The sequence below is a fragment of the Hakea prostrata genome, chromosome 3 (assembly GCF_041222555.1).
Source record: "Hakea prostrata isolate BN-2017 chromosome 3, UWA_Hpros_2, whole genome shotgun sequence".
Classification (NCBI taxonomy): domain Eukaryota; kingdom Viridiplantae; phylum Streptophyta; class Magnoliopsida; order Proteales; family Proteaceae; genus Hakea; species Hakea prostrata.
This window is the reverse complement of record NC_142602.1, coordinates 803,449-828,598: the sequence shown is the minus strand read 5'-3', so window position 1 is coordinate 828,598 and position 25,150 is coordinate 803,449. Positions and strand designations below refer to the sequence as shown.

At 38.2% G+C, this 25,150-nt stretch overlaps 1 non-coding gene across 1 annotated transcript; it reads left to right on the top strand.

The window, feature by feature from the left end:
- Positions 1–841: 841 nt before the first annotated feature.
- On the top strand, positions 842–913 carry TRNAC-GCA (transfer RNA cysteine (anticodon GCA)). Its single transcript has one exon. It is a non-coding gene; the product is annotated as a tRNA-Cys (tRNA).
- The last annotated feature ends 24,237 nt before the right edge of the window (positions 914–25,150 follow it).

Below are 25,150 nucleotides of genomic sequence, written 5' to 3'. Positions count from 1 at the left end.
TTGATGTTCATCCGAACCAGCTTGCATGTACCTGGATGACATCTTCAGAGTAGTTTTTATATATAATTTAAACATATAGTGAAGATTCGCCCCTGACCCCAAGGAGATTGCTTTTATAAGACGTATTACAAGAATGAGACATTGTTGTATAATATCAGGTAATGAACTTCATTGGTTTAACTTTAGGTTGCTTAGATTGCCTAGATTTTCTTGTCTAAATCACATAGATTTGTCTAAGGTTAGGTTCCTAGTTTATTTCACCGAATCACCATGATGCCATCTTCTACCTACGCATAGCTCAATAAATAATCCACTGGTTTATATATAAGCCTTTGTTCCATGTATTTGTCATGGTGGATTGCTTGATAGTGCATTCAGATAGTTTATTTGAATGAACTGTCATCCCATGAATATTTATTCTAAAGATTTGATTTGAAATCAAAATCAATGTAAGCATTAATTAGATTAAGTAATCAAAATCAGAACACTTGGTTCAGGTTTCCATAGTCAAACCATGCAACGTCAGGGTAAGTTATGAGAATAGAGTGATGGTTGGGTTCGCTATCAAACTTATTAATTAAAAATTTATTCTTTTTTTGCCCAAAAAATTTATTAAATTAATTAAATGCTAATAATAGATATGATCTACCAATGGTGTCACCCCCTTGGTTGCTATTTTCTGTTATTGGTTTGGCGCTCATAGATATACTTAAATATATATATATAAGCTGACGACACACAAGTTTATTTGGTTAATTAACATCTTTGACTTATTTCCCATAACACAAGCTTGTTTGGTTTATAAGATAATTTAGTTACATAAGATAGCTTTAACAACTAAGGGTCCATAGCTCAGTGGTAGAGCATTTGACTGCAGATCAAGAGGTCACCGGTTCGAACCCGGTTGGGCCCTCTTAATTAAAAATTTTTATTGATTTTTTTTACTTTTCTGACGTAATTTTGATGTTTTTTGGTTTTTGAGAACAAGGAAAGAAGTTATAGTTGTTTTGTGAAAAAGCATTTTCAAACAAGAAATTGGACCAGTTTGTTTCCTAAAATCGAAAAAATGATTCATTTTAACAAACTCTTTTTGGCATTTTTTTGTGTTTTAAGAACGAAAAACTTCAAAAACTGTTTCTTGGCCCGTTACCAAACACGTAGAGTATAAACTAATGTTGGGTCCTCTTGGTGCAATAAATTATGTCTATGTCCCATAGTAACTAACACCACCTCCCACCATTAAGTTTTTTCAAATTTTATATTTGGAATGACCAAAATACCCCTCAGATTGCTCAATGAGGCACCTACTTTCTTCTACTAAAAAAAAAGAAGGAAAAATGTATCATATTTTTCCTTTACTTCATGCACGTGACTTTTTGGACTATGTCGATGGAACCAATATAGCTCCTCAAACCATACCCAATCCCTCCACCGCATCACCCTCACCAACCTCCATTGCTAACCTTACATATTTTCAATGGCGCAAGCAAGACCAGATGATCTTATCTTGGATCATCTCCTCCCTTTTCGAAAGCACTCTTTCTCAAATTGTTGGCCTCACCACTTTTGAAGCCACTTGAGTTCCTTTGAACGAATTTATGCCTCCCAATCTCAAGTACGCATAATGTAACCTAAATACCAACTATTGCAAATTTGCAAATGCCACTCTTCTATGGTTGAGTATTTTCAAAAGATTAAATCTATTGTTGATCATCTCGTTGCTACTGCTCACTCAGTTTATGATGCTGGTATTATCTTCACCATGCTTTGTGGCCTAGGCCATGCTTATGAATCATTTGCCACCTCTATTACCTCCCATCTTGACCCTCTTCCCCTTGATGATTTTATAGGCCTTTTATTGATTAAAAAAATCTTCAAAGATCATACAAGACAACTTGACTTGCCTTCATCAGAAGTTAATCTATCCACTAGATCAACCCCCCACCTTCTAATCGAAATCGTGGCCCGTTTCACAGCTATGGTAGAGGACGAGCTTGAGGTTACTCCAATTGTGGTCGACATGCAATGCATCTTCACCCTTTCCTCTCTACCCCTACGGTTTCTTGTTAGATTTGCAACAAAACTAATCATACAACGGTGCAATGTTATTTTCACTATGCACCAAGTGTGAAATCCTACAAAACCTTAACCCGAAAATCCATATTGTAGGTCCGAAAACCCAAAGTGCGGGTAAGAAGGCAACTGTGGGCCATCCAAGTAGAGACCATTGGATTGGTTTTCGGACCAATGTAAATAGATGGAGATGATGCTAAGTTGAGAGTTTTTTCAGAATTTGAAAGTGATTTTAAAAACCATATTTAATGATTTTTCGTTCTAAAACGTATCATTATGTCTTAAATCCATCAAAGAACGTCAGAGCTCCTCAAGAGTACCCTCCCCAAGGTTAAGGAAGGTGTGGAGAGCATCCGTTAAGGTTTTTGAACGCCGATTCGCTTTCTTAAAGGTTAATATTCATCTTCTTCGTTCTAGTTCTCTTCTTTTGATTGATTCCTCCTATTGCCAAAACCTAGTTGAAGGCTTCTACTTACTGTAATAACCTAATTCTTCTATCCTCTTTACTCTAGAGTGAATCTCCATTTACTTAGATTTTGGAGAAGACCAAATCTAAGATTCGTTAGGTTTTCATTCTTTTTGCTTTGTTTGATCTCTAAACTATGTTAGATCATGTTCTAGTATGATTTCAGAATTTTCTAAGTAATTTCGAAGTAGTTTAGAACCTAAATGAGAAGTTTTCTATCGATCTAAGCCAAATCTGTCCGTACACAAAAGGCTGGTTGATTGGCCTAGTTGACCCAAGTGACCCACCCATGCTTTGGTAGATTCTATGTCTAGGTTGATTGGCCTGGTTGCCCAAGTAACCCACCTAATCTAGGGTTGTTTCTAACTTTGAACCAACATGTTAATAGGACTTTTTGGGAAGCGTGAACACACTCTTTGACCTATTTTTACAAGATTACAAATCAATAGCAAGGTGAGGACGTTCACATGCACATAACCATTGTTATATTCTTGATTGATATGAAACTTGCTTATATGATTATATATTTTATTTTAGGGTTTAGGAATGATTATTATGACTCTGAAATTTTGGTATACATGTGATTAATAATGTTTATGATATATGGATCAACAAATGATTGTATGGACTCAAAATGACTTTTGACATGAGAATGTGATTGAATCCATCTTGTAATGCGAATGTAGGTTGTGATTGTGAATTGGGAATACCATTCGGGTGTTTCTGTTTTAGGGCATCAATGGAGGTGGTATGGGACAAAATCCTATGATTCCCTTTGGCGCTTTTCATGATTACTGGATGCCATAACTAGGAACTCTAGTTGACTTTGGTTAGAAACCCTATCATATCACACCCTATCAGTGTGGGTATTGATGTCGAATGACCTGTGGCAACAATGTGAAGTGGTGGGCGCTCAAGACTGTTAGCCAACCCATGAGAGGACACAACCACATTGTGGAGACCATTCATTGGTGGGGTTGCATATAATCGACTTGTGCTCATGAGCGCTCAAGATTGGTAGCCAACTCGTCAGAGGACATGAGAGATTCATGTCCATTATATGTGGATTATTTGTGAAATTTAAAAGTAACCGCAAGCACACGGTATCGTGTAGCTAACGGGTCGATCTCAAGGAGATATGTCACTTATAATGCAACTTCTTAATAGTAATGTGAGAGTGGAATGATTCAGTTTTTATTAACTAATTAACTAAACTAAACAATCCTAATCCATACATCTAATGCAATCGAATTGAAACGAAAAATAAATTAAACACAATCAATGTATAAATAAAAGACAGGAAAAAAATGCGAATAATAAAAATAACAGGAAAAAGGGAAGTGATCCGAGTGTCAGCTCTAGATCGAGGGAAGGGAAGTATAATAATAATGACTTTGACCGTGGACCCTTTATCGTAGCTTACAGTCCACCGATCGGGGGAACAGATATTAAAGGAAAAAAAACAGTGCAGAAAGTAAATAACAGAAAGTAAATAACAAAGCAATAAAAGGAAAATGAAGCCTTAACCAAAGAGAGGCACGACTGTAGGCATCTCTAATCAAGGATCCAAGGGAAGGGAGAACAATAAATAAATGCTGAAAGTAAATTGCAGAAAGTAAAATGGAAACCTTAACCAAAGAGAGGCACGACTGTAGGCATTTTTGATCAAGGATCCAGGGGAACAGAGAACAATAAATAAATGCTAAAAGTAAATCATAAATTAAGAATATGGAGGGGTAGATAGAAGCAGGAATTGAGGGAGGAGAGAAGACTATTGAAGAAGGTTACTTACTTGCGAATTGAACAAATGATTCGAATCTCAACCAACCCTAACAACCAGATCTAGATCTAGAATGATCTTGATCTAGATCTGCAACTGCTAGACCCAGAGAAAAACGAATCTTAAAGCTTGAAACTTGAACTAGAAATTTAAACTTGAATTGCATTACATAGAAAAATTAAACCTATAAACATTCAATCTAAAAATTTAAATTTCACAAATGCAAGCAAAGAAAACTAAAGAAGCCTAAATAAACTGGAGAGAAGAAAGAGTGCTTCTAATAAGCTCTAAAAAACCTCCTCCCTTGATGGAGTATGCTCTCCTTTTATAGAGTTTACATGAAATATGAGGCACGACTAAATTTGAATAAAACTCAAAGTTCTTATCTGACTCAACCAATTAGGGTTTTGGCATACCAATCGGACAGACTTAGAGATATCAAATATATAATTCCACCGTTGGATTTTAGGTTTAAGAAGTCGTAAAGCTCTCCTCCAAAAATCAACTCTATCGGACACCGGATGACCGTTCGATGAAGGGCTTGATCAAAACTGGATAGAGACATTCAAAAACGGGATTTTTCCTCTTTTTCTTTCTTTGACCAAGTCCCAAATAGGAAATAAGATATTGAAGTGTGCAAGGACTCTTTTTCTCCATTAGGACTCTCTCAATAATATCTATGTAGATTTGATTAATAATTTCTAATCTCAGCTGTAGATCAAAATTTGCTTCTTTATCTCTAAAATACTTTGGAGTTGGCCCATAATCACATCTTTGGCCCATCATACTCCAGGTCAGGCCCATTTTTGCATTTGAGAATTTGAACGGACCTCTTGGCATGTAAAATCGAATGTTTAATACCCAAAACTCCAAATATTCGCTCAAGTCCTAGAAATTCATAAAATCTGCAAAAACAACATAAAACCCAAGGTAGCTCCACTCAAAGTGTATAAAATACATGCTTTATGCCCTAAGATTTCACACATAAATGTGTTCATCATGGATGACCAATAGGGTTAAGAGACAATGTAGTCCAAGCTGTTTGGTGCCATATGATACGTTGACTTTAGTAGGGGAGGATACAGAACTAAAATTGTGAGATGCATGAGGGGAAGTATTTGAACTTAGGTTGATGTGATTGAGTAGTTGACTTGTATTGGGCTAGGTGTAACCCTGACATGTGCCAACAGTCATACCAATGATGGTGAGAGAGCGGTGACCTAAATCCCAGTCATGGTGATAGTTCGAGAGAGATGCCTTGAGTAAGGTTCGAGAGAGATGCCTTGACCCCTTACTCGGGATCTCAAGACCAGTAACCAATTTGTGAGAGATCAAAGTGACGAGACCTACTCATAGGAGGCTAGTGTTCTATCTTAATGTGTATCTTCCATTTAAGACTAACATATATTAGAGTATAGTTGCATACTTTCATTTTGCCTCTTGTCATATTGCACCATGTGATGTATTGACTGGACTGTGATATTGGTTATTTGTTTTTTAACTACTCGCTGAGTTCTTTTAAGGTCATTCTTCGAGGAAATTGTTGCTATAGACTTTGCTGTAGATCCATATGTTAATGTTACCAAAATCCAAGAATACGAGACACCGGCGATAGATCCGTACGCTGTACAAGATTTTGGGGACTATGACGTTCATGGTGAAGAATATTCGTGTCTTGACTGTGCTTACCAGAATTAGTTCGACTCACGAGCTGATGTATATCGTTTGTGATACAGAGATTTTTTTAATTTAAAAATTATATTTTACTTAAGGATACATATCTAATGTAATACTTAGGAAATTTTGACTTTTCTTTATTCCTTTCCAGTATTATACTTTAGATTTGACATACTTTCGCACTTTGATTTTGTTTTGAGATCCTTAACATTTGATTTAATTCTTTATTAATATTATGACATTGATTTATTCTTGGTCATGATTGGACTATTGTGTGGAATGGTTGGTGATTGTTTGAGACGTGATCTTTGGGGTTATGGATCACACCCTCGGGTATTCAGGTAAATGGGTACCGGTTGGGGGGATGTGACACTAAGTGTCAATGCCTCCAAGCTGAATTCTTCCCTATAAGCTTTCTTGGCAGCACCGACGGCTTCATTTGATCCTTCTTGGTACCCTGACTCAGGTGCTACTCATCATGTTACATCCAATGTAACCCACATTGATACAACAATGCCTTACCATGGTACCGATCAACTTCACATTGGTAATGGCTCAAGTTTGCATATAAAAAATATTGGAAGTGCTTCTTTATCAACCCCTTAAAAATTCTTACTTTATCCAAAGTGCTACATGTTCCTTCTATCACTAAAAATTTGCTCTCATTGAGTATATTTACACATGATAACGATGTTTATGTGGAATTTCATCCAAGTTCCTGCTTTGTGAAGGATCTCAAAATGGGGACTGGTCTACTTCAAGGATCAATTGAAGTTGGCCTTTATCGCTTCTAGCCACCATCTGCATCTCCCTATATTCATCTTAGCGAACATGTGTCTGAAGAAATGTGGCATGACCGATTAGGGCACCGTCGAAGAGAACTTTGGACTCTCTCTTACCCGGTTCTGGCCTGCACCAACTTTCATCCACTTCACCAGTTTTATGTGTCCCATTCCATATGAGAAATAACATAAATTACCTTTCAAGTTGAATAAATCAAGGGTTGTATCTCAAGGCTCAAGGCTCTTTTCCTTCGCATATGCTAACCTGGAGAGCTCATCTGCCACAATGTTCTCCTTGCTCGAGATCTGAAAAACTTAGACTTCTTTGAACTCTTTTTTTAGAATTTGTGTCATTTCCTAATATTTTTGTAGTCTAGGTTCTTTCGTCCCAAACTCTCCCTGCACTTGATTAACGATGAGCTAAGAATCACTCTAAACAACTATCTTAGATATTGCAAAGGCTTTTGCTAACCGAAGGCTTTTGCTAACCGAAGGCTAGCTAGGAAAGTTTCATATTCAGCTTCATTGTTGCCTGCCTCGAACCCGAACCTTAATGCATAACTGATGATAAAGCCCTCAGGACTTTTATAGGACTTCTGCTCCTACCCCTTGCTTGTTGCTCAAACTATCTACATAGATATCCCACATGGTCGGGAACGTGGATCATAAATTTCTTCTGCAAGATTCGTAGCTTCCACCATAAAATCAGCTAAGGCCTGAGCCTTATAGCTGTTCAGGGTTTGAAATCCACATGGAACTCCCCAAGTTCTACCAACCGCGCCACCATTCTTCCCAATAGATCTGGCTTATAAAGTACTTTTTTCAAGGGGAAAGTGGTTAATACCTCGATCGGGTGTGCCTGAAAATAATGTCTCAATTTCTTTACTGCCATCATCGGGGCCAACGCTTGCTCTTAATCTCTGAGTACCTCATTTCAGCATCTAGAAGCGCATGACTTACATAATAGATTGGCCATTGCTTTTTATCTTTTTCCCAAACAAGAATAGCACTTACAGCCGAGGGTGAAGTTTACAAGTAAATTTGCGAAGTCTTACCTTTTTCTTGTTAGGATAATAGAGGTGGTTTGCCAAGCATTATCTTTAAGCTCTCAAACGCTTCTTGACATTCCTCTGTCCATCGTGCCTCCTTGCTTCCTCTCAGATCTTTTAAGGCTTTAAATAAGGCTAAACATTTTTCTCCCGATTGTGCTATGAATCGGTTCAAAGCTGCTACTCTTCCTGTTAAGCACTGCACATCCCGAACGGTCTTTGGAGGTTCCACATTGATCAGGGTCTATATTCTGACCGGATTTGCTTCAATCCCACATTGGGAAACCATGAACCCCAAGAACTTACTAGAAGATACCCCGAAGGCACACTTCTCGGGATTGAGCCTCATCTAGTACTTTCTCAAAAAAAAAAAAAAAAAAAACTTATGTCAAATCTGAGATGTGTCCCGAATGCTAAAGGCTCTTTATGAGCATGTCATCGACGTATGCCTCCATGTTTTTCCCTATCAGGTCTTTAAAGATTTTGTTCACTGCCCTTTGATAAGTTGCTCCGACATTCTTTAACCCAAATAGCATGACCTTATAATAGAAGCTTTCACGATTGGTCATGAATGCAGTAAATTTCTCATCCTCCACATTCATCGAGATCTGATTGTTTCCCGAGTATGCGTCCATGAAACTTACAGTTTCATAACTGGATGTTACATCAGTCAATAGATCTATTCGGGGTAAAGGGTAGCAGTCCTTTAGGCTTCCTTTGTTGAGATCTGTGTAATCAGTACACATCTGCCATTTCCCATTTGACTTCTTAACCATCAAACTTTGGCTGGCCAAGTTGGATATTCGATTTGTTGAATAAATCCCGAACCTTTCAATTTATCGACTTCACTTCTGATGCCTTTGTGCTTTTCAATTGAGAAATTCCTTCTTCTCTATATTACAGGTTTGGCCTTCGAGTCTAGCCACAATCTATGCTCTGCTACAATTCGGTCTATGCTTGGCATATCAACTGTTGACTATGCGAACATATCAATATTATCCTGAAGGAATTTCTTTAGTTCTTCTTTGAAGCTTACTGATTATTCGGGTTCAATGCATGTGGGTCTTTGTCTCATCAACCGAATCCAATTGGACTCACTCTAGCATTTTGATGGGTTGGGGTCTATGCATTATGTCTTCATCCCGATCATCCCGAACCTCAATTGATAAAGCTGTAGCTTTCCTTGATCCAGCTTTATCTTCAAGTATGAAATATAACATTGTCGGGAGGTTTTCTAACCAGAAGTTACCTCTCCTATTCCTTTTTCAGTTGGGAACTTGATTTTCATATGCTTGGTTGATAATTATTCCCAACTTTTTGAGGGATGGCCTCTTGAGTATGACATTGTATGCAGGGAGTTCCCGAACAACCAAGAAGTTCACCCAAATGGTGGACTCCTTTGGGAAATTTCCCACAGTTAGATTCAGTTATACTGATCCATCTACTATTGTTGACGATCTAGCAAAGCCATACAAATGAGTGGAGGTTGGCTTCAGCAAATCCTCCTCCATCTTTAACTTCTGATATGCTTTGTAAGACAAAAGATCTGTTAATGATATTGTGCCTACGAATACCTTGTGCACCTCCCGACAGCTGATCTCCACTTTGATCACGATCGCATCATCATGAGGTGTGCATACGTCTCTTTCATCTTCCTCGTTAAACACAATGCTTTCTTCTTCATTTGGTCTTTTTCTTTTTATCACCTCTCCCGAACCCACGAACTTTGATTTTGCTTCAACTTTTTGAGGGATTCGGGCTCTAGGCCCCCGAATATTGTGAGGATTGGGGATCGACTGGCCCCTACTATTTCTTTTCCTTTTTCAGGTTTAGGAGCCTCAGCCCGATGGTCTAATTCCCGAGCATTTCCTTTTCTTTTCACCAGTGGTTTCTATCCTATCATTTCCTCGGCCTTTTATAAAGCTGGATAGGTGCCCCTGGGATATCAATCTTTCAATGTCTGCCTTCAAATTCTTACACTAGCTTGTGTAGTGACCATAGTCTTTTTGGAAACAACAGTACTTTTCCATGTTTCTTTCTCCCGATTTAGCAATCATTTTGGGTGGCCATCTCAAGATGTCTTGATCCTTAATCTGCATTAGGATTTTAGATCGTAGGGCATTTAGCGGCATGTATTTTGCATGATCAAGTGAACAGTGCCTCCATCCTGAACGTGGCTTTCTCCCTCGATCGTTATTCTGCACTCTCAAACCTTGGCCTTTCTCTGAAGCCTTTTGTTCTTTATTGGTTCCCTTCACCTCTCCTTGCTGAGCGTATAGGATCTCTATTACTTCTGATTGCTTTTAACGTCTTTGCACACGTTTGGGATATGTAGCTAGCATATCCTACAACAGTAACTCCAGAAGTCGCCTATTGGAGAGGCTTGTAAAGAGAGTTGTTTTGGCCACCTGTTCATCAAGATTCTTGATCTCCATGGTAGTCTTATTGAATCTCTGCAAATAATCCCGAATAGACTCCTTTCCTTATTTAACAGTAAATAATGTCTCTTCGGTCTTCTTGGTCTAGATCCCACTTTGGAATCGACGGATGAACTTTTGAGCTAGCTCATTAAAATTAGAAATTCTTCTCAAAGGCAGGTTCGAGAACCCCTTCTGAGCTACTCTTATGAGTGAAGACCCAAACACTCTACACAAGATTTGATCAGAGTTTCCAGCAACAACCATTGTCTGTTGGTAATAAGACATATGGGCAATTGGATCTCCAAATCCATCAAATGATGAGAAGGTTGAGAGCCTAAAGTTATGAGGGAATTCATACCTAGGGTCTTTCTGATGATTGAATAAATATCATTGGTCCTTTTATCCCTCATAAGTTACCCTAGTTTTTGGTTGATGTCAGCCAATTCTCGATCTATTTGCATTGCCTGAGTGCATGTGGTTCGAACACTATCCCTGCCCGATTGTGGATTTGTCGCCGTGTGTGTTCGCACTCCACGTTTGAGTCTGGTGAGAGTTCTAGTTTGACTCCCTTGTGCACAATCTTGAACATCCTGATCATCTCTCCTGGGCAACTTTCCTGTTCTTCTTACTCCCGATCGGTCTTCTTGAACTCCTTGTAAACCTTGGTTTCCTTCCTGCCAGAAGTTTTGGCCCTTAGTCTGTTGTCTATTTCTCCAGAAACACCCCCTGACTTGAGAATTTCTTATCTCAACCCTTCGCGCTCGCCCTTGGGCTTCTTCCCGATCGTGGAGGTTAGGATGTCTTGAAGCTCCTAGGCATCTGGCCACAGTTTGAAGCATTTGCTACATCTCCAAAAGTTGGATTTGCATCTAGTTCATATGCTCCTGAATGACCGGAACCATTCGAACTTCATCATTCAGGTGAACTCTGGCAACTTCTTCTTCTTCGTGAATTTCTCCGTCATGAACGTGATTTCCTTCAAGAGGGTTCTCTCTTGGAGGAGGATGAAGGTTTTGATTCCGATTCATAAGAATTGCAGATCTGGTATCCACCATGGCTTTTTGAAGCGTTTCCCACAGACGGCGCCAAATGATGGGTCCAAAATTGGTTCAGCCCTCAGACCTTCGAATCTTTCCACATTGGCCTACAAAATAGGGTTAGATGTGGCCCGACCATCTAAGTCACTTAACCACCTTCGAAGACTAAATCAGTAAGTGGAGCTCTGGCTAGTTGTAGAGCTTAATTGAATAATGATTATGGAGGGAAACGATTCAGTTACCTCTGTTGTGTGCGACCCCTTAGTTTATTTAGGGTTTACTTCTTGTTCTCGTTCGTTGGATTCGTTTGTGATCCTCTTTCGTAGTCATTCGATCCTAGGGTTTTACCCCTCTTTCAAAAGTCATTGTAGTTTCTTACTTTGGCACGATTGCCCATCCCATATTGGTGTTAGTTACTTTCTGGGACACAGTCGTCCATCCCGCATTTTAAGGGATCACGCCACCTTCTATAACTGCTCAAGTCCTTTTCTCTTCACGTTACTTGCTGGTTTGATGGTCGAACCTGTCTCAACTTGAGTCATAGGCCTAACTGTGGTTGAACCTGGTTCAAGGTTATTTTGCTATATCAAACTGAAAAGAAATTGGGGACAATATCGAAATTTTGAGAATGCATTAGATTTTGATTCATTTCTAAACCCCATTCTTCTAAGAGTAAGAATGCAATTGGGGTGTGAACATTATAGGTTATTGATGAGCACATTTATGTGTGAAATCTTAGGGCATAAAGCATACATTTTACACACTTAAAGTGGAGCTACCTTGGGTTTTATGTTATTTTTGCAGATTTTAGGACTTTTCAAGATTTAAGCAAACATTTGGAGTTTTGGATATGAAACATGCAATTTTACGTCAAGAGGTCCGTTCAAATTCTCAAGTGCGAAAATTGAGTAGTTTTTTGGAAGAAAACATATACGTACAAATTGAGTTTTATTGCTGAAATTGTGGGCATAAGGAAGGGGCCTAGCTTTTTTGAGTCCTCTGGAGATACTCAGGTGGAATCCAATTGCATGGAGCTGATTAAATAGATCAATAATAATTCTTTTTCTAAATAGAAATTTCTGCCAAAAATTTTTATGATATCCGTAAGCTTATTTCAATCTTTGTGTTTTTCCCTTTATTAAAAAATAATAATAATAAAAAATAAAAAAAATGCATGCGATACAGTTGTAGATGCCTTAATTAAGGTGACAAATTGGTTATTGAACAGAAGTCAACCTAGGGAAATATTTCTAACCTAAAGTAGTAATAAAATGCTAATGGAAGCTACTAATGCTCACAGTTGATTTTTTTTATATGATATTAAAATGCTCACTAAACCCTTCTCTGATAGAAACTAGTACTAGATGTGTGCACCACACAGTCAGACCACAAATAGTGGGATAAAGCTTATAGGGAATTCTTAATATATTCATATATGATATATTTCTTGATAGTAACCTCTATTGTATGATTTGATGGATTCAGATTTGATAAATCATTCTTCTATTTGGATGTGACATATATGAGTTAGAAATTATGAATGGAGGAGTTTAGTAAATTTTATACTTGCTAAGTTGCTATTAGCTATGTCATCCTCCATTATATACCCTTTTTTAGGTAGTAGTAAAATATTCAAGCATGAAAATGCCCTTTAACATGCTTTTCATCCGAGTCAACATAGGATTCTTTTAAGGTTATTGCATTTTCTTTTATATTGATTTTTATGGGTTCGTGAGAAGGGATAGTTTGATTCTCAATGCAAGAGCCAATGGAGATTTTCAGCGAAAATCAGTCAATTAAAACGTGATATTTTATGTGATTCGATAAGATTGCCTACATTAATGGTAAGATGAGATCCGTTTCACTACAAGCAGAAGAAAATGAAGTTATAGACTCTCACTATTGTACTTCTTTAAGGCAAGGTTTAAAGTATCTCACGATACCATACGATACTAGCCGATACGTGTCCATATTTGACCCAATCGATACGATACATCTCGATACGTCTCTTTATTGAATTACACTAAAATACATTAGCCAGAGTAATACAATACTCGATACAGGACGATACGTCTCTTAAAATCACCTGACCGATACAATACTTGATACAAATACTTTAAACCTTGCTTTTAGGTTGATTATCAAGAAACAATAATCACTAGCTACAATTCAAAATTTCGCCCCATCTAGCATATTTTTTCACAATAGCAAGATCAATATAATGGACTCTATTGAATTATCATAGAACTCAATAGTTACACTTACTTGCTCGACGCTGTATTTCAATTCTACTCTTCTAAAAGGAACATCGACTCTCACAATTCCATCTCCATCTACCAAAGTTTTGGAAAATGTTCTTAAAAAGTAGGCATATGAGGTACCAAAAGCTCACATCCTTCTTTATCTCTAAAGACGGATGTCCTAACCATCCAATTTATAATGAATCTTCCCAATCTTCAACCACTAGTTTGCTAAAGTTCTAAATAAAGTAAAATTTGCATAAAAGTAATGAAATCTCTTATCTCGAGGCCTTCCGAAGTCTTACTGCCCCCTCGTAATGATTTGGAATCCATCAATAAATGCAAGCGATAAATTCCCCCCCCCCCCTCCACCTCTGTTAAAAGCCAAGCAAACTAAGGAGAGCACTTAGCATATCAATTACATAGATCAAGGAGCCAAAGATTAGTATACATCCAAACTGTCTTCCTCATCACACACAGAACCATCTTTCCTAGAGCACCAACCATGATTAACATTCCATCAAGAAAATCCTCATTCTCTAAAATGCAGAAGAAACCTTCATTCATCTTCAAGTTCAAAATTTTCCTTTAAATTGTCGGTCGTTCTGTTTCTACATATGCCTCATGAGTTTGGATCCTCTCTTTAGAGGGGTTCTCCAAATGAGTGTTGAATGAGTTCCAGATTCAGCCACGTGTAATATTGTAATTTAAAGGCGGGATAAATCCAACAAATGCCCTTAGATTGGAATATAACATGCATTTGAATCCAGTAATAACTCATTGAGCATTCATTGGAGGTTTTTTCCAAGGAGAGAGGGGTCAAATATTATGTATCACCTGATTTTCCAAAATTGGGCTGGATTGCTTCCTTCTTCTGATTCAAGCACAGACTAATCCAGCCCAGCCCATCAAAGGTTTGGTTTAAGTGTTTAACCCAATGCTGTTTACACAATAAAGCAAAAAGTTGGGCTTGAAAGCCCATGTTGCCGGGAAAAATGTTTTGGGCACTTGGACCTGCATTTGGGTTGGGCTATCATAGTAAAAGTTAAATATTTATTTTTTTCTTTTTCTTTTTCTTTTTCTATTGGGCAACTACACGTAGTATCCCTAAAAAGAAATCAATTGCAAATACTCTTTACTTTTGATGGTAAAGCTAAGTGATGATATTAACAATGAAGGGGTATTTGTAATTGTAGGGGTAGTAGATGTAATTGATTGCAAATCTAAGGGGTCTATATGTAATTTTTCCTTTTCCATTTAGTAATTACTTGATAGTAAGATTTTGTCTGAACTATAATTACTAATATGTTGAAGACAGCTTATGTTCACCTCAACCAATCATTAGAGCTAGGGAGAGCTTATGTATTAAGAGAAGATGCCCTGACTCTATGCAGATTTGACATTTCTTAAGACTCTTTAAATAGTTCTAATTCCTTTTTGTGTGTTTACCAAAAAAAAAAAAAATCCTTTTTGTGTGGTTCAGTTACAACGTGTTACTGATTCTACATATTGACAATAACATCAGTGATCAAGCAAAATGCATTGTATTTATCTATGTCCAGCCAAGCAAATTGCGTATTTTCTTTATCTTGAAGCACTTTCTACAATTCTCTCAACCTCATCAAATGTTCATTTTTTTTTTAAAAACATGTCAAGCAGTACCAACAAATTTTCTCCATGTATTTATTGAAGGGCCAATTGAGACCTTTGAACTCATGACATTTCATTTATAAGAACTGGAGGACAACTGTCCTAATTGCAAAGATCAATGAGGCAAGGCTCATTTACCGTTACTGAAAACAGTAATGTTACTTTGGTTAAAATTCCTAGTTTGGCTAGGTGATCAGCAATGTGATTTAAACACCTAGGAACATATGAGAAAGATATATCATGAAACGCTTTAGAGATGTCCAAAATGTCTTGAGTTCTGACTAATAGCAAAAGCATCTAGTTTGTTGTAGGGGTGCAAGTTTGGCCTTGGCGGCCCTAACCGCCCTAAGCCGGCCCTAACCGCCCTAAGCCGGCCCTAACCACCCTAAGCCGCCCCTGAGCCAGAATAGGGCGTAGGCTAAAGATTTTGGCCCTAAGGGCGGGTTAGGGCCAAAATATTCTGGCCCTGAACTAGGGCCAAGGGCAGGACCTGGGATTATTCTCTGGCCCACCCAACCCATCCCTGATTTTGGGCTGATTTTGGGCTGATATTGACCCTGATCTTAGCCCATAATTTTGACCTTGATTTGAGTCTGGACCCTCCACCCATATGGAGATGAATTAATTCTAATCCACGTGGGTGAATACTTGACACGTGTCAGATTTTAAAAATATGATCATGTTTGTAGAAAATTAATAAAAATAAATTATATATTCATTATGAATGTAGTAAGAATCCATCTGATTTTGGCTCTGATCCTTACCCTAAATTTGGCTCTAGTCTTAATGTTAATTTGACCATGATCATGTAATAGATTTTTATCTTGATCTTCATATTAACATTGGTATAACTATAAGTCTCAATTTTGACATTCAGTCATTGTGATCATATTAGACTATGAGTTCACTTTTTATATATTTTTAAGGTAATTTTTATTTTTCGAATTAAGTTACTTTTAGTTCCCAAATTTTTTTTTTTTTTTACTCAGGCGAGATAATATATGATAAATAATAAAAACTAGTATATAGAGAATTAATATCTAACAAATCTACACCCCAACTTCTCATCATGAATATTGACATATTTCTTTTGCTTCCAATGTGATATTTTAGAAAAACTTATTAAAGACAGATAGCTGTGTTTGTAACTAAAATATCATTTTCTTTAACCTCGATCTAAACCTAAACACTTTGCTTCTTAACTATTGGAGAACGTGGGGAGAACCCTAGAGCCTCTTCCTCAAACCAAGGAAGATCCCCAAGCATCCAAGCAAGGTTCCTACTTTGATTTCTCTTTTACAAGGTTGGTATTCTATCTCCTACTGCTGTGATCTATTCTCCTTACTACTTTTTCCTTTTGTTTTGATTGTGAGGAAGGTATTACACTACTGTAATGACCCAACCTTTGATCTTCTTAGTCTTAGAGTGAATTCCCATTCACTCTATGTTTTCCTTGAAGCCATATGATGTTTTCCTATGTTTTTTTATCAAGTATTGATGTCATGAATTATTCTTACTTGAGTTTTCAATTATAATCTGTGTTAGACCTATTCCTTAGTAGTTTTTTATGTATGGTCTATTGTTTTCTATCATTTTGAATGAATCCCCTTTCATTCTAGCATTTCCGTGTGAATCTGTGGTGTTAGCCTAATAGGTGTTTTATTAGAATTCTATTCCGATGGCCTTAATAGATGGTTGAATCTTCATGGATAGTTTTAGTATGTTGTTTTAAAATTTTCCTGTTAATTTTGGAGTGTTCCGATGTGTTTCGGCGAGTTTTCAACCAAGGTTGGAAGTTATTGTCCGTACACCGTTTGCTTGGTCGATACCATCGACCAAGGGGGTTGCTGACAACAACTTTGCTCCGTTTTGTCTTTGTTTCATCTCTGATCTTTTGGATTTGGTCCTTATGACCTATACATGTTTGTTTAAGGTTGTTTAAGTGATTTTAGTCTTGCTTTCCTGTCCCATCCTCCCAGCCGGTACCCTAACTAGCATACCCGAGAGTGTGATCCACAGCCCCAAAGATCAAGTATCGAGGAAATCATCCTCCCACATATACAATAACATAATCATAAACAGGAAATAAATCAAGTTTTAATATAATAAACAAGGTTCAAAACAAATAATGAATAATCAGTATAATCAGAGTGCGGAAAGATACCAGATATCCAATGATATCAAAAAGGAGTAAAGTGAGACGGAAACTCACTTCACCAAAAATAGCGAAACGTAGTATGAAAATCAAAAGGGATTACAACTGAAACAAATGTACTAAGAAATAAACTAAGATCAAGTGTCTTCAAGTTTATAGATAACGTCTTCATAAGTATGGACTTCGTCAATCCAATGAATCCGTTCTAACTCTATGCCGTTCTCAAAAGTAGTAAGCAGCTTGATCCGCCGGGGGATCATCAAAGTAATCTTGATCGTTGCCAGCACCTTGCGTGTAATACGCTTCATCAGCTTGTGCTTCGCTGTACTGCTCATCATAATATTCTCAGTACTGCGGGGATAATCTAACAAAAAGAAATATACAAAGGGAATGAGTTTCGAAGAAACTCAGTAAGGTAGTTAATCCATAACATCATAGATAACATGTGGCAAAACATAACATGATGCAATGCAGTATGAAACAAGTAATGTATGTATGCATCTAACTCTATGTATGCTGGTCTCTATGGCAGACATGCTTTAAGTCATAGCACCGTACTTCTTAAGGAAAGTCCGCTCACACCCTCAACCATATAAGATATCTTGGGTTCCCTCACCCATTTAAGGTATCTTGGGCAGCCGGTTGGTAATGGGTCCTTCATCCCTCAGGACAAACCATGGCAGGGGGTTAAGTCAACACACTCTCTCACAACCATTTGGCATAAGTACTGGCGCATGTCAGGGAAAAGCCTAGCCCAATGCAAGTCATCTAGTTAGTTACATCAACTCAGGTCCAGATACTTCCATTCCTCGCCTCGGGCGATCCTTTCCGATATCCTTTCCACTAGAGTCCTAATAGTCCCGGACTACGGACTCATCAACCCTATTGGTTATCCACATATGGTAAACGGGAAGCTCTCATGTCCTCTCACGGGTTGGTTACTGGTCTTGAGCGCCCATGAGCCCAAGTCTAGCCATATGCAACCCTCCAATAAATTGGCCCCCACAATGTGATTCTCGTCCTCTCACGGGTTGGTTACCGGTCTTGAGCGCCCGTGAATCCCCATTGCTACCACGGGTCGTTTGGTCTCAATACCCTTCCGAATCAGGTCTGATATAACAGGGGTGTATCCTAGCCAAACATTGCTAGACATCCCTAGGTATGACAATCATTGATTCGGGAAAGAGTCGATGGGCAACCCCGGAAACATCCCATACTACTTCCGATAATGTCCAAGGACAGAAGTGTCAAAAGGACACCTTCCAATCCCAAACCAAACTTAATCAAACACATTCTCAGATCAGTCATGACATACACAACCAGTAGTTCATCATATAAAAGAGAATGTAAAAGCAACATCAGATTAAGCAGTAATAAGTAATTCATATAACCTAAATAATGAAAAAGATGATATAAACAAGTGCTACTGTTCCCACAGTAGGAGATCAGAATTAAAATACAATAACAGTAGGTAATCTCATAGTTTCATAAAGTAGAAACTAGAAAACAAGCAATCTATGTAGTTAAGGAATTAATTGTCCTTACCTTCTAACTTGAATGGAATCTTAAAGAATCAAGTATGATCTTGACTAAACCTGAGAAGACAGTCCTAAACAAGTGCACACAACATGTTAGGAAAGATGCATAAAGGAAAAGATCATAAATCAATCAAAACAGACCAAGATTGAGGTTGCTGTACTCATTGGTCGATTGATTGGTCTGCTGGACCAGTCGACCAATGAGTCGACCAATGCAGACAGTGGCCTGCAAGAATCCGAATTTTGGGAATTCAGAGCCGAATTCGATGGTTCAAAAGGGTACAAATCAAAGGGGAATTATTATGGTAATATTCTAGGGTATAGAGGATATCAAATCATAACTCAAAACAAGTTCTCAAGTTACAACCTAGAAATCATGAGGTTAACCTAATTAGGTTGAACATAGGTTAGGAGGGAAAAATAGAAAAATTAAAGATAATGAACTAGGATATGAAAGAATTCAGATCTAGTAAAGAAAACATAATAATTGGGTTAACATGATCAACAAGGGGATTCCTGGGTTTGATCCAAGAAAATTAGGGTTTCACCCTTTTGGCTCCCTGGACAATAATTGTGAGATCTGGATGAACAAAGACAAATCAAAACAGGAAAAATATAGATGATTAAGTTTTAGGTTACCAAAAGTTCTCCAGACAATCACACATGTTAGGGTTTCAAAGGATTAGGGTTAGGTTCTCAAGAATTCAATAGGTAGGGTTTAAGAACATGATGATGATCATGAGTCTTAAAGAATATGGTGAGATCAGAGAATTGATGATTACAAGAATGCTTCATCATCTTCTGATCTTAATGAAAAACAGAATAAAAGAAAGAAAATCAGAGATAGAAGAGAGAGTGAGTGAGATCATACCTTTGCCGTAGAAAGATGAAGAATTCTTCAAGTCTTTGTAAGAGATCACCAAAGAATGCAAGGGAATGGGTTAGATTAGGGTTCTAACTTGTTCCAGAGGCTTAGGAGGCAGAGGAGGCGGAGTATTCCCGAGATTAGACTTAAATAGAAGAGACAGGATTCAAATTTAAAAAACAGAATCAATTGGTCGATTGATTGGTCGATTGGTCCAATCGACCAATGAGTCGACCAATCAAGACAGCAACTTCAAAACAGGGAATTGAAGGCTCAGATCAAGTCCAAACATCAAGGGGTTTTGCACACCTCAAGAGTGACATACCTAGGAGTTAGAAATGCCTTTGAATCAATACAGAGACCACTCCAAGACCATCAACTAATCCAATCTTCATCCGGGTGCAGTTTCCACCATTGGGACACTAGCATCAACACTCATGGATTCCAATCCAGCCATCAAGTATTCAACAGAAATGGCCCAAAGATGACTTCTTGCCTTACTTCGGGTCACTGGACCTACAATTAACAGAGTTTCCGGATTAGGGTCAGGGCTGGGTTTCACATCTCTGATCTCTCCCTTGAAGGTTATAAAGTCGGATACAAGGTAAATACGTTCACTCACAATATGCATAATTACATGCCTTGATGTGTTATGACTTAAATGCATTGAGTTAGCTACTGTAGTTTCACTTTCTTTACATTACATTACTTCTATAGTTACAGTAAGTTATTCATGTTGTGATTTACATACTGGATTTGATTATGAATGATGTGAATGTGAGTTGGACTTGATTATGTTATGTATGGAATCATGATGTGATGCGATTGTCTAGGTTATAGTTATGGAATGGGGAATGCCCTTTTGGCATTTCTGTCATTGGACACCAGTGGAGGTGGTATGGGACGCATTCCTATGGTCAGTGGAGGAGCCACATTGGCGCCAAGGGATGCCCCCCCTCCCAAATTTTTTAAATTTAAAAAATCCCTATATTTTTTCCTTATTTCTCTCACTTTACGTGTGAAATACCACTATTTGGCCCCCTCCAAAAATTAAAAATAAAAATTTAAAATAAAGATGATGGGTACTGATATGAGAAAAATATCGTTGAACCGGGTCCACCCTTGGTTCAACCCTTGACCCCGATCGGGGACGAACTGACCGATTCAGGTTCGAGTGAATCGGGACCAAAGATGGCGTGCTCAGGAAGAAACTTAACACTATCAACTCTCATGCACGAGTCCAAGATTCTCGGGACAAATAACCGGTCAAAATGACGATTATCGACACTCGCAGGATGGACGATCGTGCCAGCTTGGATAATGGCCATGAACATCGTATTAAGATCATGCGATCAGAGGAAGTTATCCACTACCCCACTAATGGGACTAACCGTCTAGATTTGACGGCCACCAGAAGAAGCCACATACGAGTTCAACAAAGGGGATTCAAAGGTAAACTCTATATATGTAAAATCCGACCTTATCCTAACCCTAACCCGGCCCAAATTTTGTACTGTTGTAGGTCCGAAGACCCGAAGTGGAGGTAGGAGAGACTTGTGGGCCCTCTTAGTTGAAGATTCGGTGTTTGATCCAAAGCCTATGGACATTGACAGTGATGCCCCCTACTTGAACACATTGTCAGTATTTAGTGAAAATATGCTCATCGAAGAAGATTGAATTAGTTGAAGTACCTATTGAACTCCCGTGCTCAATCTGAAGGTATTTCTTGAAACTAGACTTGTTGATTGACTTGTAGGAGAAAACCCAACTCAATTCGGATCAGTCTGGCCTTCCGAATCCATGTTCTAAGGTTGCTGTCAGCCTTGGTCGACTGCTTGGTCCACTGACCAGTCGACCAGCCAGTCAACCAGCAGTTATGAAATTCGAAAAATCACAAAAATATTTACCATTTTGACCTTACCTTTTTGGAACTCGTGAATGAAGGTCTACCCTGATCATTGGCACTCCAAAGAATGAGGACTGACATTCCCTATGCCATCTCTTGGTATTTGTGAAGGTTATTGACTCATATCATTGGCTTTCCATCTCAATCATCACTTCAAGGTATGAATTCTCTTATTCTTCTTCTAATATACTCAATCTCCTATTAATTTATACTCTTTGGACCATGGTTGAAGTGCTGCAACCTTGCAAACACTTGGCCATGAGCTTCCCCATTCATTTCCATCAATCTCAATTCATTCTTGCTATGATTATGTTCACCTACATTACAATCCCATGAATTCTTTCATTTCAACCTATTCTTTAATTCAAACTGAGGTATAGATGTATGCTAGGTTTATATTACTATTGATTCATGATTCTAAATTAGTTCTTATCATCCCCTTAATTGAATCCCCCTCATTTCTTGCAATTGCAATCAATTCCAATTCAATACTTGATGTTTATCATATAGAACATAGGGTTTCAATTTGGGTATTCATAATTGGACCATTGGATCGTGATAATATTTGGTGTGTAGTGACCCCATATTTCCATAATCATGCCCTCCAAGTTTCATGTTGATCGGAGCACCGGAAGATCAGTTTCGGGCCAAATCTCCATTTCGCCCGTTACTGTTTGCTTTGGTCGACTGGCAGTCGACCAGCCAGTCGACCAAGATATGACAGCAACTCTGTCTTTAGCCGAATTGCTTCGTTTGACCTCCGATTCGATTTCTTTCTTCTCTAATGTTGATTATATGTTGTCTAGGGTACAAACACTGACTTTTGGGCTATTATTGGTGATTCTTGGTTTTATTTCCAACTGGATTAAGGTAAGGATGGTCGTTACCTCAAGTACGTTGATTATGCAAATCTACTTCTACTTTGGAAACTTAGTAGATATACTTCATTTGTGTATTCCTTAGCCATGTATGACTGTTGTATGCACTTTATGTCATGCCCTCCCAGCCGGTACCCTATCTGGCATACCCAAGAGTGTGATCCACAGCCCGAAGATCAGGTATCGAGTGATCAACCTCCCACATAAACAATAACATAATCATGAACAATCATAACAAGAGTGCGGAAGATAAATCATAGATCCAATAAAGAAAGAATGAATCATAAATGAATCAGAATAATAGATATAATCAGAGTATCAAACAGATAAGTAAAGTGAGGCAAAAATCCCACTTTACAACCAGCGGAAAAGTAGCTCTAAAGAATAAACTAGACAAAACCTAATCCCAGTAGCAAGTACATTGGGTAACTAAATTGTTCTCCACTTTATAGACAACATCCTTGTAAGTGTAAATCTCATAAATAGCCCAAGGACACTTCCACTCGATGGTCGGACTAAGCATCGTACGGAGCATAACCACTCGCGGGATCTTCAGAGTAATTGTGGTAACCGCAATCACCTTCCTGGAGATATGCCTCTTCGCCTTGCGCTTCTTCATAGGGACCGTCATAGTACTCGGTACACTGCAGGATAGTCTAACAACATTGTACAATAAAGGAATGAGTTTCAAAGAAACTCGGTAAGGCGATTAAAATCCATAATAACATAAATGGCAGGATTCCAGAACAATCATGAATGCAATATGATATGAGACAAGCAATGAATGAATGAATCTAACTCTATGTATGCTGGTCTCTATTGGCAGACATGCTTTAAGTCATAGCACCGTACTTCTTTAGGAAAGTCCACTCACATCCTCAACCATTTAAGATATCTTGGATTCTCTCACGGATCATTTCACCGGTCTTGAGCAGCCGATTGGTAATGGGTCCTTCATCCCTCGGGACAAACCTTGGCAGGGGGTTAAGTCAACACACTCTCTCACAACCATTTGGTATAAGCATCTTGGCGCATGTCGGGGTAAAACCTAGCCAAATGCAAGTCTTCTACTTAGTTACATCAAGTCGGATCCAGATACGTCCATTCCTCGTCCCCGACTATCCTTTCCGGTATCCTTCACACTAGAGTCCTCATAGTCCCCGACTACGGACTCATCAACCCTATTGATCATCCACATATGGTAAACGGGAAGCTCTCACGTCCTCTCACGGGTTGGTTACCGGTCTTAAGCGCCCGTGAGCCCAAGTCTAACCATATGCAACCCTACCAATAAATGGCCCCCACAATGTGATTCCTGTCCTCTCACGGGTTGGTTACCGGTCTTGAGCGCCCATGAATCCCCATTGCTACCACGGGTCGTTCGGTCTCAATACCCCTCCGATTAGGGTCGACATAACAGGACATCCTAGCCAAACACTACTAGACAATCCTAGATATGTCATCCAACGGTTTAGGAAGGTGTCCAGAGGGCATCTCCGGAAACATCCCATAATATTCCCGTAGTAGTCCAAGGACAGAAGTGTCAAAAGGACACCTCTCCTTTCCAAACCATACTTAAGCATACACATGCATCAATTCATATCATCACATATATGGTAACCTCATATATGGAAAGAAATCAATAATTGCAATCACCTTGTATATAATTGGTAAGTAAATCATACATGAGTCAATTCAATATGAATAAGTAATGCTACCGTAATCAAAGTTATGCAACAGTAGTATATCATTGTAAGAATCTAATTTAGGAATCATATCTATGATATTCAAATATAGAAACTAGATTCATGCTATCTATGTAATTAAGGAAATAACCATCCTTACCTTTTATAACTCGCAAAGGAATCCTAAGAAATCAAGTAAGATCTCGGCAAACTTGAGAAGAAGGTCCTAAACAAGTATATACAACATATTAGGAAAGATCCCTAACAGAAAAGATACCAAAACATCCAACATAGACCAATTCTGGAGTTGCTGTACTCATTGGTCGAGTGGATTGGTCGATTGGTCCAATCGACCAATCGATCGACCAATGCAGACGATAGCCAAAAAAAAAGAGTTTTAAGATATGAAATCCGAATTTGGTGGTTCAAAAGGGTACTAATCAAGGGGTAGACTACATCAGTAGTATTCTAACATATAGGGGACCTCAAAACACTAATCCAATCAAGATATCAAGATCCAAATTAGGAAACAAAAAGTTACCATAATTAAATCAACCATGGATCTTGATGAATTTGAAATAGAAAACAAAGACAAGAACAATAGGAGGATAGATCTTTGCTTCAGGTAATGGTATCATGAAAACATACATAGATCTTCATGGAATAAGGCTTAGAAGCATAAATCTAAATAAGGAAATAAAACCTACCATATATGTAACTACCATGCATCATGAAGAACACATAGTATGGTAGAAGAGAACAACTAGAAATCTATAGATTATGGATCATGGAAAGAAAACACAGTAATTAACTACTAACATGATCAACATAGAAGATCCAAAGAGATCGAATTCAGATTAGAAGTTTAACAAAGATTAGATCATGGTTTGATCATGATTCCTTCAAAAGCTTGCAATGATCATGGTTAAGATCATTGTTCTAGCCTCAA